A 14,382-nucleotide genomic window follows, 5' to 3' on the forward strand; every position below is an offset into this window, starting at 1 on the left:
TGCTTCTAGGAATATTCACATACAAATTTTTGTGTGGACATGTTTTTAATTTCTCTTGGGTGTGTACCTAAGAGTGAAATTGATGGGTTAGAATTTTAATAAAGAATATATTACAACATGGTTGCATATTCTTGGTTATGACATAGTAGAGAAGGAATACATGATAATTCAAAAGACAGAATAATTTTGAAAGAATGAAGTTCTAGCGTATGAAAGAGATAAGATTTACAGCACAGGTGATTGGACTGGACTTCAACAAGAGAAGGATCATGTCTTCCATTAGAAAAGGAGGGTAGGTGGTAATCACATATGCATATAATTTAGCACCTCCGGATTCCATTTATTTTATCAGTGAGGTATTGCATCTGCTAACAGTGGTGAGAGAAAGAATGTGTTTTTGTCTAAGAAGGCTTGAATGAGTCACACTGGAAAATAAAAAAGGAAATACATATATTAAGAAAGAAAGTGGTCACTGTAAATGGTGAATAATGATCTCCAAAAATTCTCTCCTCCATAGCAATGAGAACACTGGCAAAAATAGTCAAAATCATGTATTTATGAACTCTGGAAATTAAAAAAAGCTTGCAACACTGGGAGTGATTATTCAAGAAAAACGGCTGCATCTTGATAAGAAGTGAGAGCTTTATGGTATACTAATTACCCTAATATAATCCAGATCTCTGAATTATGATAGCCTTGAAAACCAATAGCCCCAAAATCACAATGAAAGCCAGCACTCTAACCTCTGAAGAAGGAATTAGAGCTTCTCCAAAACCCAGTTCCCACATAATCTTTATTATTTGAGGTGTTTGGCAGTTGCCTCAAAAATTCTATTTCAAGGTTTATCTTTATTTGACCAGAATGAGAAATCACCCAGTTATAGCAAACTCATCAGCTAAAGGAGTTCCTCATTGCCAAATCAGTATTATATGAAATGTTAAAGGGTCTTCTTTAAGAAGAAGAAGATCAAAAATATGAACAATAAAATGGCAATAAATACATGTCTATTAACAATCAAATCTATAAAACGAAATAAACAAACAAGCAGAACAGAAATAGAATCATAGATACAATGAAAGTTTTGATGGTTGCCAGATGGGTTGGGAGTTCAGGGGGATAGGCAAAAAGATGAAGGGATTAAAAACTACAAATTGGTAGTTACAGAATAGTCATAGGGATATAAAGTATAACACAGGGAATAGAGTAGCCAAAGAATGTATGCATGCAGGTCCCATGGACATGAACAATGCTGTAGGGGTTGCCTGATGGAGCGGCATGGGATGCCTAGTGGAGGAGCACAAAAGGGGAAAAATTGGCACAACTGTAATAGCATAAATGATAAAAAATTAAAAAATAATACATAATAAATAGATAAATATTAAGGATAATGTATATTTGACATATAAAACTTTGTAAGATTAAAGTGTGCAACATATTGATTTGGTACATTTATAGGTTGTAATATGATTGCCATTCTATTGATAGTACCTCTATTATGTCACATAATTATCATTTATTTTGTGGTGGGAATAATTAAGATTAGTCATTTAACAAGTTTGGTGATTATAGGACAATATTGTTTTCTATTTTTATTTTTTTTTTGCATTAGATCCCCAAGACTTATTTGTCTACAACTTGCAAGTCACATGAAAATAAAAAAAATTCTTCAAGTACTTATATTTCTTAGATGTGAACAAGCAACTAATTGTGTGTGCACTGGTAAGACTTGAGGAGTGAGGTAGAATACTGTGCTCCTGGTTTCGTGAGAGCCTGAATAACAGGAGTCTAAAAAGTGTCCTCAGAGTTCAAAAATTTTTGACTTTTTCTTTCAAAATAAACAGCAACTGCCATTTTATTATTATTATTATTATTATTATTATTATTATTATTAATTTCTTTTAAGGATTAAGTAATGGTACTCATGACAAATTCAGGTTCTAAGATTTTCATAGTTTTGAAAGTTATCTGAAATTTTAAGTGTGTGAGATTGCCTAAGCAGTAATCTAATAACACTATATATACATATATATATCCATAACTTAAATATAGAATTCTACAAATTTCACTGAATGTGAGTATACCAAAACAAAATCTCCCTAGACATGTTCTCATCCCATGAGCAGGAATTATTTTTTGGAAAGATTTTAGAGAGTATTATGTTAAGTGAAATGAGCCAGTGAGTGACAAATACCGTATGATCTCACTTATATGTGGAACTTAATGAACAAAAGAAACTGATGAGCAAAATAGAGACAGAGTCACAGAAACATGGAACAGACTGACAGCTGTCAGAAGGGAGGTAAGTGGGGAGAACTGGGAGAAAGAAGGTGAAGGAATTAGCTAAAGAACATATATGCATGACCCATAGACACAGACAAGGGACAATGGAGTGGGTGATGGATGGACTGAGGGCAGAGGGGAGAGGGAGCTGGGTTGAGGTAGGAAAGGGGGGAAAAGTGGTGACAACTGTAATAATGTAAACATACAAAATAAACAGGAAATCTCCATTATGCCTTCACTACGGAGGAGTTACTTATCCATGTGGGACATTATGAAATTTTTAAGCTTTATCCTTCAACAGAATTGGAGGTGAAAATTTAAATGTAGTGCTATCATCATTTAATTTCAGTATTTCAAATTCTAAATGGACAATATAATTTTGACCAAGTGATTAAATTTCAGTTTCTCTTTAATGGAAATTATATTAACTGTCATCATAGACTCCATATCTACTCCACAAAATAACCCAATATCTTTTCTCAATGACTTATTTAAATTCCGGCTAGACAGAAACGAACTAGGATACAATTGGGTAGTGGAAAATCTGTGGGGGGTTTTCCAGGTTTTTTTTACCTAAAAATCAAATACTAAACCAGATGATTAATAGTTAAAGTATGATAAAAATTGAGTCTTTGGAGTTAAATTATATTTTTAATAGATAATTTGCATAATGTGCTTTGCCTAACTCTTCATGAATCATTTTTAATATATTTGAAAACTGGTTGAGTGTATAGCACAATTATGAGCACCTGAAAATGTCTCACTGCAAAACATAATGCACTTTTCCATACTTCTTTGACACACCAAAATACTATTCCCACAAAATTACTGAAATTCTTAAAGATGTTAATTTGCAACAGAAAGAGATGCTTTGGTAGAAATGCTGTGGTGTGCCTCACAAAGACCCCATGTCTCAGGCCCTGGGATATTTAATGTATTTGTCACTCATTCAACTAACACATTGTTATTTTCTCCTTCCATGTGCCCAGCATGGTGTTAGGCACAAAAGGGGAGAAGTGATCACAACTTATAGCAAGGTCAGTAAGGGAGAATACTAAGAGATGATCATAAAAAAGGGAGAGTAAGGACACTGCTGAGGAATTAAAAAAAAAAAGCCAAGAGTAAAGAAAAAACATTCCCTCATATTTCTTCTTCCTCCTCACTTCTATTCCCAGGGAGAGCTCTGTAAAAATTTATCAAAACTGTCACCAGAACACTGTATACAATATGCTGTTTATCATATGTAAGAAGCATGTATATATAAGAACATAGATATATTTATTTGTTTGCATTTGCCCAAAGAAACAATAGAAGCATGATAAAACCCTGTAATTATAAAAATGGTTATTTCTACTGGTAAATGGGGACCAGAGGGGAACAAAACTGGGAGGAGGGGAGTAAAAGGGGACTAAACAATAATGGAAAAAATACAATAACAATTAAATTAAAAAGTAACTTTATGTAAGACAGAGACCAGTGGGTGAAATAGTCATTAAAGCAAAGAGAATGAGGACTTTATTATAGTGATGATCAGAAACTAGGTTTCAATATCTTGTTTAAGCTAAGCAGGTAAACAGAACTGCGTGCAAAAATAATATGTCTTCAACATTTCATTCCAATAAGATTAGTTTGTATTAAAAACTGCATAATTACTATAGTTTTGGAATATGTTATTATTTAGAGAAACTGGGTGAAGTGTTCACAGGATTCCTCTGTATCACTTCTTATAACTACATGTAAATATATAATTATTTCAAAATAAATTTTATAATTTCAAAATACTTGACCAGAAAAAAAGACTTCTCTGTATAAAGGTTTTTTTATATGACTTTTATTTGAGTCATGTCATTATATTATTTCAAGAGGTAGCAATTTATACAAACACATATATAAAGGAAAGCATGTTGGAGTCTTGTTGAAATGACAAGTATACCAGTAGCTGCTTTGAAATAAAATCTATTATTTATATTATAATATGCTTTAATATACATGCCATAGCTTTTCACCCTCTGTGTGACGATGTCTGGGATTCAATATATTGATGGATGACATATATTCAGGGCGATCTCTGTGCAAGCCACACATTTTTTAATGTTTCACTTAAGACACTCAGCAAATTTAAGATGTTATTTTTATTAACTCCTTTTTTGTCAAGTGAGGATACCAAGTGGAAAAGAATGTACAGATCCTCAAAAGCTCATTCTGGGTTGCCTGACTTGCTGGAAACTCAGGCTGCCATTCTCCAAATAGAGTGAATTTATCCGATAAATATTTCAACAGAAGCAATGACTTTCATCCCCTGAAGAACATCTCCTGAGAACCTGAGTTCTTTTCCAGCAACCCTATAAAGAGCTGGCTCCCAATTTCTGACTGCCAGGAATCAAAATCATCTGAATATTCCCTCACAGACAAGGTTGTCCTATTTATACTTTTAATTCTAATCCCCCCTCCCAAAAGAAAATGAAACTCACAGAGATAAATTATCCCTTTGTTGGAACATTAGCCCAAATTTAGGAATCAAGCAAAATGTCCTATCTGCCACCATGGCTTTATGTCAGAAGATAGATGGGGACCCATGCCTGCTTTTGTCCCCTTGTAGACTGGTTTTGTACTTAATCCACCCTTAACTCCGTACTTTGTGATTCTAATCTAATGGTGCAGAAAGTACAAAATCAGCCTGAGCACTGTTCTCTGCTGGGTTTGCCAGCACTGTCTGGGCTAGATACAAAACCCAAGGCACTCTGTGTGTCCGAACTAGCCAGAAAGTGTCAGTTGAGTTCTGCAAAGTAGGTGCTTACAGTCCATATGGCCCTGTTGACCTCTCTACCTTCCAAAACAACATAATATCAAATTTTAATTTATTAAGACTTCAGTTATTGGTAGAAAACTGTTGTAGCATAGTTCATTGGAGGTTGAGATAGAAGATGTATAGCTGTTTTAAATCTGTGTATGCTAAGATGATAGATACAATTTAATGGACACCTTCCAAATGCCAGATTCTATACTAAATTCTTTACAAATGCTATTTATAATCTTCACTAATAAGGCAAGATAATATTGCTGCATTCACTCCTATTACAGATGGGGAAACAAATCTCTTCCAACTATTACTGCTTTTCTTAAGCAACCGATTGGTTACCAATTGGTAGAACCAAACGTCATTCATGATGTTTCAGATTTCATAGTGTGTTTTTTGTGTAATAATCTCAGGCTATTATTCGTTTAGAAAAGGAATGTATTAAAAAAGTTATTAAACAGTAAATTAGGGCACAACAGCCAATGGCAACTACTGTGAGTATCACTTTCAAACAAGATAAACAAAATCTGATTCCATTACAACAGAGCTTTGTCTCATAAATTCTGAATCTCAGTTGGGAGGCTGTTAATCTCCAAATGGTTCACAGACACTATATGCTGAGAATGCCACATTTAATGAAGGTTCTGATCAGTTAATATAAGCCCCAGAGGACGATCAACTGCACAGTGCAGGTTCTAGATAAACACTAATAATTGTTTGTTATAAATACAATGTTTCACTTGGGAAAGAGACAGGAAGATGTTAAAAATATCTTCCAGATATTAAAGTGGCATTGTGGGGAGAGGGAGAAGGAGGTTTTCTGTTATCCTAGGGCAATGCACACTCAACCTGGCTCAGTCCAACAGTCATCTGAGGAGCTCTTAGAAAACTTGCACACCTGGACCAGTTCAAGAAAGATTGATTTAAATGGTGTGGGGTAGGATTTGGATTTTTGAAAGGTATTCTAACTAGAAGTCAAAGCTAGAAAGAAAGAAAAAATCCCAACAAGTAATAGTATGGCAGATTTCACTAACCCCAATACTGACTTAAAATTCAACAGTGATTTTGAGTATCTAAAAATGCAAAGATAAGCACAAGGATACATCATAGTCCTTCACAGTCCTTAGCCTCAAAGAACTTTTATTATAAAAAGAGAATATGTTTACATGGTACTTCAATATACTGCATACTTATGCTAATTTGTTCATTGGGTCTCATAATATCTAATGAACAAAAAAGGAACCCTGAGCATATTAAGATAAATTTTAAAGATCATAGATGAGTTAAACAGGAGTTAATGATTTTAATATAAAGCTTAAAATATAGAACATTGAAATAATTCCATTAATACAACAATGCAAAAGGCTACCTCTCAAAGCAGTGCCTTCCATAAATTAAAATACTCAAAGGAAAAACTGAAAGCTCTTTTTGTTATACATGTAAAAGAGATTTTTGCATTGTGTAGGAAATCATACTGGATAGAAACATAAGTTAGGATTCTCATAGGAACTTGAACCAGTATGAGAAGTATCTATTGATAAGTGATAGATAGATAAATTAGATAGATAGATATAGATAGGTAGGTAGGTAGATAGATAGATAGATAGATAGATAGATAGATAGATGATAGATAGATAGATGAATGATAGGAAAGTAGATTGATAAGCATGGACAGGTAGATCCATAGATAGATTATCTAGATGTATGAATGAATAGATGGATGAATGGATGGATGGACAGATACAAAGATCTTTATTTTAAGGAACTGGCTCATGGGACTGTAAAGGAAAGCAAATCTGAAATCTGTCGGACAGGCCAGGGGACTGGAAAGTCTCAGGCAGAGACAGAAGCTGATGCTGTAGTCTTGAGACAGAATTTATTCTTCTTCAGGGGAATTCTGGTTTTGCCCTGCAAGCCTTTCAACTGAGTGGAAGAGGCCCACCCACATCATTGAGGATAATTTTCTTAACTTAAAATTGATGGTAACACATAGACCAGTGTTTGATTGAGTAACTAACTGGACATTAAATAGCCTAGCCAAGTTGTTCTTCCAACTCCTGCATTTTATAATTCTAATTAGAGAAACAAACATAAAAAGTCTATTCTTCTCACATGTAAGCCATTTTTCTAGAAGTCACATATGTGGCAGCCATGCCCAGTATCTAATACTATGTTCTAAATGATTTGCCTTTCTTCCCCATTACTGCCACACCTCACTTTGTCAATCTTATTAGAGTGAAACACAGAGCTGTCCAAACACTGACCTATCCATTACTTCGTATCTCCCTTCTAATTGACAGTGTTGACATCTGTAAGAAACCACAATCATTTGTGAAAATGATATACCAAGTTATTTTTAAAATCAAATTATTTATTATCCCAATATAAGACTGGTAAAAATCCATTTTACTAGGCTTACACCAGAAATCTAAGCATAGCTTCCTATCTCTTTCCAAACCTTATGCTCCAAATGAATCTTAGATTTTTATGAGCCTTTGGTTGTCTGTGCAGAATAAGAACCTGGGCACAGACTCAAGTGCATAGTGATAACTATTAGAGACCAAAGCAAATATGAGACAGAGTGAAAAAGTGAGCTGGGTGATTTTTATTTACTTCACTTTTTTCTGTAGCCAGCAATTTTTTGCAGAAAAATAATTTGTTAATAATCAGACAAAATATTGTTAGGGCATATAATATGGAAATCATAAGGGCTTATAGAAGGTTATAGTATCTTAAAGTATAGATGAGTGAGGGTCTCCTCACTTTCCCTAAACTTGGGGGCTCTTAGACTGAAGAAGCCCTACTGAAAAATGCATCCTGAGATGTTTAAGCCTTATTTTACATGTTGGCTTGAAAATATCATAATGTTAAAATGACACCGGGGGGGGGAATTTTATGCTGCTGAATGATTTGATGGTGGTGATACTAAAGCATCCGTGGGAGAATTATTTCAGAACATGGACATTTGGAGTATATTTCAAATAAACCTCCAAGACAAACATTATGAAGAGTTCACCAAATAAATCCATGCTCTTCTTCTTTCTTAGGCCAAAAAAAAAGTGAGCTGGGCATGAGCTTATGAAACTTTTCTTCTCTAAACTGATACAATTTCAGAGCATAACCCAGGAAGAAACTGAATTTCTGCCCATTCAGATTAATTGGGTTTTCTCTATAGAGAAGATAGTATAGAATAGGTGGGAAAAAGGCTACTCTGGCCATGAAAAAGAAAAGAAAGAAACACAGAGAGAGAGGAGAGAGAGAGAGAGAAAGAGAGAGAGAGAACATGGGTATAGAAAAATGGCAATGAATAAGTACCAATCAAAAATAATGATAAATGTAAATGGATTAAATGCTCCAATCAAAAGACATAGCATAGCTGAATGGATAAGAAAACATGATCTGCATGCATGCTGTCTACAAGAAACCCACCTAAGAACAAAAGATCTACACAGGTTGAAAGTGAAAGGATGGAAAATGATATTTCAAGCAAACAGACATGAAAAGAAACTTGAAGTAGCAATACTTATATCAGACAAAATACACTTCAAAACAAAAGCCATAAAAAGGGACAAAGAAGGTCACTACCTAATACTTAACAGAGTAGTCCAATAGGAGGATATAAACCGTGTAAACATGTATGAACTCAACTTAGGAGCAACTAAATATATAAATAAAAACTTGGAGGACTTCAAGAAAGATATTGAAAACAACACAGTCATTATAGGGGATTTTAATACCCTACTGTCAACAATGGATAGGTCTTCCAAACAAAGAATCAACAAGGATATTGTGGCACTGAACGACACTCTAGATCAAATGGACTTAATTTATATATTCAGAAACTTTAATCCCAAAGAAGCAAAATATACATTCTTTTCAAATGCACATGGAACATTAACAAGGATAGACCACTTGGTAAGACACACAAAAAAAAGCCTCAACAAATACAAGAAAGTTGAAACATGTCAAATATGTGCTCAGATCACAATGGACTGAAACTAGAAATCAACCTCAAGGAAAAAACTCAAAAACATTAAAAACTCAGAGACTGAATAACATGTCATTAAATAATGAATGGGTCAACAATTAGATGAAGGCAGAAATCAAATATTATCATGAAACAAATGAAAATGAACACACAACAACCTAAAACCTAAGGGACAAAATGAAGGCAGCACTGAGAGGAAGTTCATAGCAAAATAGGCCTACTTAAAGAAGGTTGAAAACCTCAAGTAAACAGTCTAATCTTACATCTATAAGAATAGGAGGAACAACTACAAACAATGCCCAGAGCAAATAGAAGAAAGGAAATAATGAAGATTAGGGCAGAATTAAATGGCATAGATACTGTAAGAACAATTCACAGGATCAATAAACCTAAGACCTGGTTCTTTGAAAAGATAAACAAAGTTGACAAACCTTTAACCAGATTCATCAAGAAAAAAAGAGAGAGGACACAAATAAATAAACTCAGAAATAAAAGAGAAGTTACAACCAATACCACAGAAATACAAAGGATTGTAAGAAATTAGTATGAACAACTATATGCCAAGAAATTGGACAACCTTGGCAAAATGGACAAATTTCTGGAAACAAACAATCTGCCAAAACTGAATCAAGAAGCAGAAAGCCTGAATAGACTGACAACAGCCTGTGAAACTGAAGCAGTAATCAAAAATCTCTCAACACACAAAAGTCCTGGACCAGATGTCATCACAGGTGAATTTTGCCAAACATTTCAAAAAGAACTCACACCTCTCCTTCTCAAACTATTTCAAAACTTTCAAGTGGAAAGAAGTTTTTTAAGCTGATCTTACAAGGTCAGCATTATCCTAATTCCAAAACCAGATAAGACACTAAAAAACAAGAAAATTATAGGCCAATATCCCTGATGAAAATAGATGCTAAAATCCTCAACAAAATATTAGCAAACCAAATACAGCAATGAATCAAAAAGATCTTACACCATGGTCAAGTGGGATTTATTCCAGGAATGTAAGGTTGGCACAATATTCCAAATCATTAAATGTGGTTCATCAGATAAACAAAATGAAGGACAAAAACCACATTATCATATCAATAAATGCAGAGAAAGCATTGATAAAATCCAGCATCCATTTATGATATGAACTCTCAGCAAAGTGGCTATAATATATGACAAACCCACTGTCAGCATCATACTCAACGGGCAAAACCTAAAAGCTTTCCCCTTAAAATCAGAAACAAGACAAGGGTGTCCACTTTCACCACTCTCATTCAACATAGTACTGGAAGGTCTAGCCACAGTGATCAGACATGAAAAAGAAATAAAAGGCATCCAAATTGGAAAGAAGGAAGTAAAACTGTCACGATTTGCAGATGACATCATAGTGTACATAGAAAACCCTATAGGCTCCACCAAAAAAAACTATCTAATAAGTGAATTTAGCAAAATAGCAGGATATAAAAGTCAATATTCAGAAATAGATGGTATTTTGCACACCAACCATGAAATATCAGAAAGAAAAATGAGGGAAAAAAATCCCATTTACTATAGCAAAAAGAAAAATAAAGTATCTAAGAATACATTTAACCAAGGAGGTAATAACCTGTACTTGTAAAGTTATAGAACATTGAAGGAAGAAATTAAGGAAGATACAAATAAATGGAAGAATATACCATGTTCAGGATTAGGAGAATTATCATTAAAATGTCCATACTACCCAAAGCAATCTATAGATTTGATGTAGTTCCTATTAAAAAACCAATGGCATATTTCACAGACCTATCACCATCATCAAAATGAAAAGGAAACTGACTGTATAGGAGAATATATTTGCTAATAATACATTGGAAAAGGGTTTGATCTCCAAAATATAAAAAGAACTCATATGACTCAACACCAGGAAGACAAATAATCCAATTAAAAAATGGGCAAGGGGTCTGAAAAGACACTTATCCAAGGAGGACATACAGGTGGCCAAAAAAATATTAAAAGATGCTGAACATCACTAGCCATCAGAGAGATACAAATTAAAACCCCAATGAGATATCACCTCACATCTGCCAAAATGGCTGTCATTAATAAATCAACAAACAGCTGCTGATAAGGATGAGGAGAAAAGGGAACCCTAGTGTACTGTTGGAAGGAATACAGACTGGTGCAGCCACTGTGGGAAACAGTGTGGAATTTCCTCAAAAAACTAAAAATGGAAATGCCTTTTGTCTTACTGATTCCACTGCTGGGATTATGCCCTAAGAATCCTGAAATACCAATTCAAAAACTTGTACACCCCAATGTTCATAGCAGCACTATTTACAATAGCCAAATGCTAAAACAGCCTAAGTGCCCATCAGTAAATGAATGGATGAAAAGCTGTGGTACATTTACACAATGGAATACTTACTACACAGCAAAAAGGAAGAAGTAACTCTTACCCTTTGCAACAGCATGGATGGAACTGGAGAGCATTATGCTAGGTGAAATAAGCCAAATGGTGAAAGACAAATACCATATGATCTCACCTACCCAGGAATCTAATGAAAATAATAAACTAATGAACAAAGTAGAACCACAGGCAAGGAACACACTGATAGTGATCAGAAGGGATGAGCAAGGGAGTTAATGGTTGAAAAAAGGGGAAGGGACTAGTCAAAGAATGTGTATGAATGACCCATGCACATGGACAACAGTGTGGGAATTTACTGTGAAACCTGGGGGTGAGATGGGTGGAGGAAGGCAAAGGGAAAAATTGAGACAACTGTAATAGAATAACAATTAAAAATGATAAAAGAGTATTTTTTGGAAAGGATAAAGAATCAAAATGATTTTAATTTGCATCTCTCTGATGGCTAGTGAAGCTGAGCATCTTTTCATGTCTCTTGGCCCTCTTTGTCTTCTTTGTCTTGTATGTCTTCTTTGGAGAAGTGTCTGTTCAAGTCCTTTGCCCATTTTTTTAATTGGCTTGTCTTCCTGGAGCGGAGTCGTGTGAGTTCTTTATATGTTTTGGAGATCAGGCCCTTGTCTGAGGTATCATTGGCAAATATGTTTTCCCATACTGTTGGTTCTCTTTTTATTTTAATGCTGTTTTCTTTAGCCATGCAGGAGCTTTTTATTTTGATGAGGTCCCATTTGTTTATACTTCCCTTTATGTCCCTTGCTTTAAGGAACATGTCTGTGAGGATGTTGCTGCATGGAATGTCTGAGATTTTCCTGCCAATGTTTTCCTCTAGGACTTTTATGGTGTTATGACTTATATTTAAGTCTTTTATCCACCTTGAATTTATTTTTGTATATGGCATCAGTTGGTGATCAACTTCCATTTTTCTGCACGTAGCTGTCCAGATCTCCCAACACCATTTGTTGAAGAGGCTATTTTTGCTCCATTTTATGCTCTTGCCTCCTTTGTCAAATATTAATTGACCATAAAGACTCAGTGAGTGGATCAAAAAACTATGGTATATTTACGCAATGGAATTCTACACAGCAGAGAGAAAGAAGGAGCTTATACCCTTTGCAGCAGCTTGGATGGAACTGGAGAGCTTTATGCTAAGTGAAATAAGCCAGGCATTGAGGGACAAATACCATATGATCTCACCTTTAACTGGAACATAATCAACAGAAGAAAAAAGCAAACAAAATATAACCAGAGACACTGAAGTTAAGAACAATCTAACAATAGCCAGAGGGGAGTGGGGAGGGGACAGTAAGGAGAGGGGATTACAGGAACTACTATAAAGGACACATGGACAAAATCAAGGAGGAGGGTGGAGGTAGGTGGGAGGGGGGGTTCGGCTAGGGTGGGGTGGAGTGATGGGGAGAAAAGGCATACAACTGTAACTGAATAACAATAAAAAAATTTTAAAAAAGAATCAAAATGGAAGAAAAAATCCAGTAAAAAGGAAAATTAGGAAACAGCCGCAGGATATTTTGTGTCAACTTTTGTCAGTTCAGCCAAACACACACAAAAGAATGCCAAGACAGAACTTGAAATTTGGAACTGCTTTATTACAAATTGTATTTTACATCTAATCTTATTATATACAAATAATACATTGATTCTATCTCGACCTGGTTTTCATGAGAAGAGATGTTAAAGAACGTACAGAACTGAATCAAAAGAATTTTTACTCCTCATATCTAGCTAGTTTACTTTGCAGCAATCAGCTAAACTTACAGGATTTATGGGATATGGATGGTAGTGGGATTGAATTCTTTAGATTTATGATATCTTTACAGAGATTTTGATTTATTCATAATGGTATCAGGTTTGATGAGAAACTTTCCTCCTTAGTGCACCTGAAAATGGACAAATTAGCAGCTGTGAGAGACGTTTCCTCAGCATTTGCAGAAAATTGTAAATTACATTACTCTATGGGACAGAATGTAACAATAGATGAAATGTTACCTGGGTTTAGAGGCAAATGTGGGTTCAGACAATATATTCCACCCGAGCCCAGCAACTATGGTATAAAAATTTTTGCTCTGTTTGATTCAAAAGTATTTTGCACAGGAACTCTTGAAATATATGCTGGTAAGCATCCTGAAGATCCTTATTTGGTTAGTAATAAACCATCAGAGGTAATCAAGAAACTTTTGGAGCCCATTTATTTATTCTGATATAATGTTACAGCAGAAAACTGGTTCACTGATATAAATCTTATCTCCAACTTGAAAAAGAAATGACTTTCTATGTAGGTGCTGTTCATGAGAATAAATCCCACTACCCCCTGAATTTGTGTCTTCTGAAAACAGGCCTGGAAAATCCAGCTTATTTGCTTTTGGTACAGATTGCACACTTGTATTTCATACATGCAAAAGGGAAAAAGTGTAATTTTAGTTTCAAATATGTGTTTTAATGATGCTGTAAATTTATGTTTGCAAAAGCCTGACATAATAAAATATTACAACCAAAGGAAGTCTGGAGTTAACACTGTGGACCAAATGATAAGTACATGTGATGTGGTGAAGAACACCAGAAGATAGCCTGTGGTTATATCTACACAATTTTGAATATTGTAGGAATAAGTGCTCAGACTATGCACATGCTGAACAGCAATGCAAAAATAAGGTGCAGAATATTTATCAGAAATGTTGTAAAGCAGTTAGTGTCAGAACAAATAAAAAAGCATTCAGAAATCTCTACAGTTATGCATAAGCCTTTAAACCTGAAACATCATCAATTTCAAACACAAATTGAAGGAAATTCTAACGACCACATAGATACAGGTCTCTTGACAAGCAGAAAAAAAATGTGCTAGGTGTTATGCATCCAAAATAGATTGTTTATCAAAATACTTTTGCAAGTGTTGTGAAAAGTATTCAT

This window comes from Desmodus rotundus, chromosome 1, assembly GCF_022682495.2.
Source record: "Desmodus rotundus isolate HL8 chromosome 1, HLdesRot8A.1, whole genome shotgun sequence".
NCBI classification, from domain to species: Eukaryota; Metazoa; Chordata; class Mammalia; order Chiroptera; family Phyllostomidae; genus Desmodus; species Desmodus rotundus.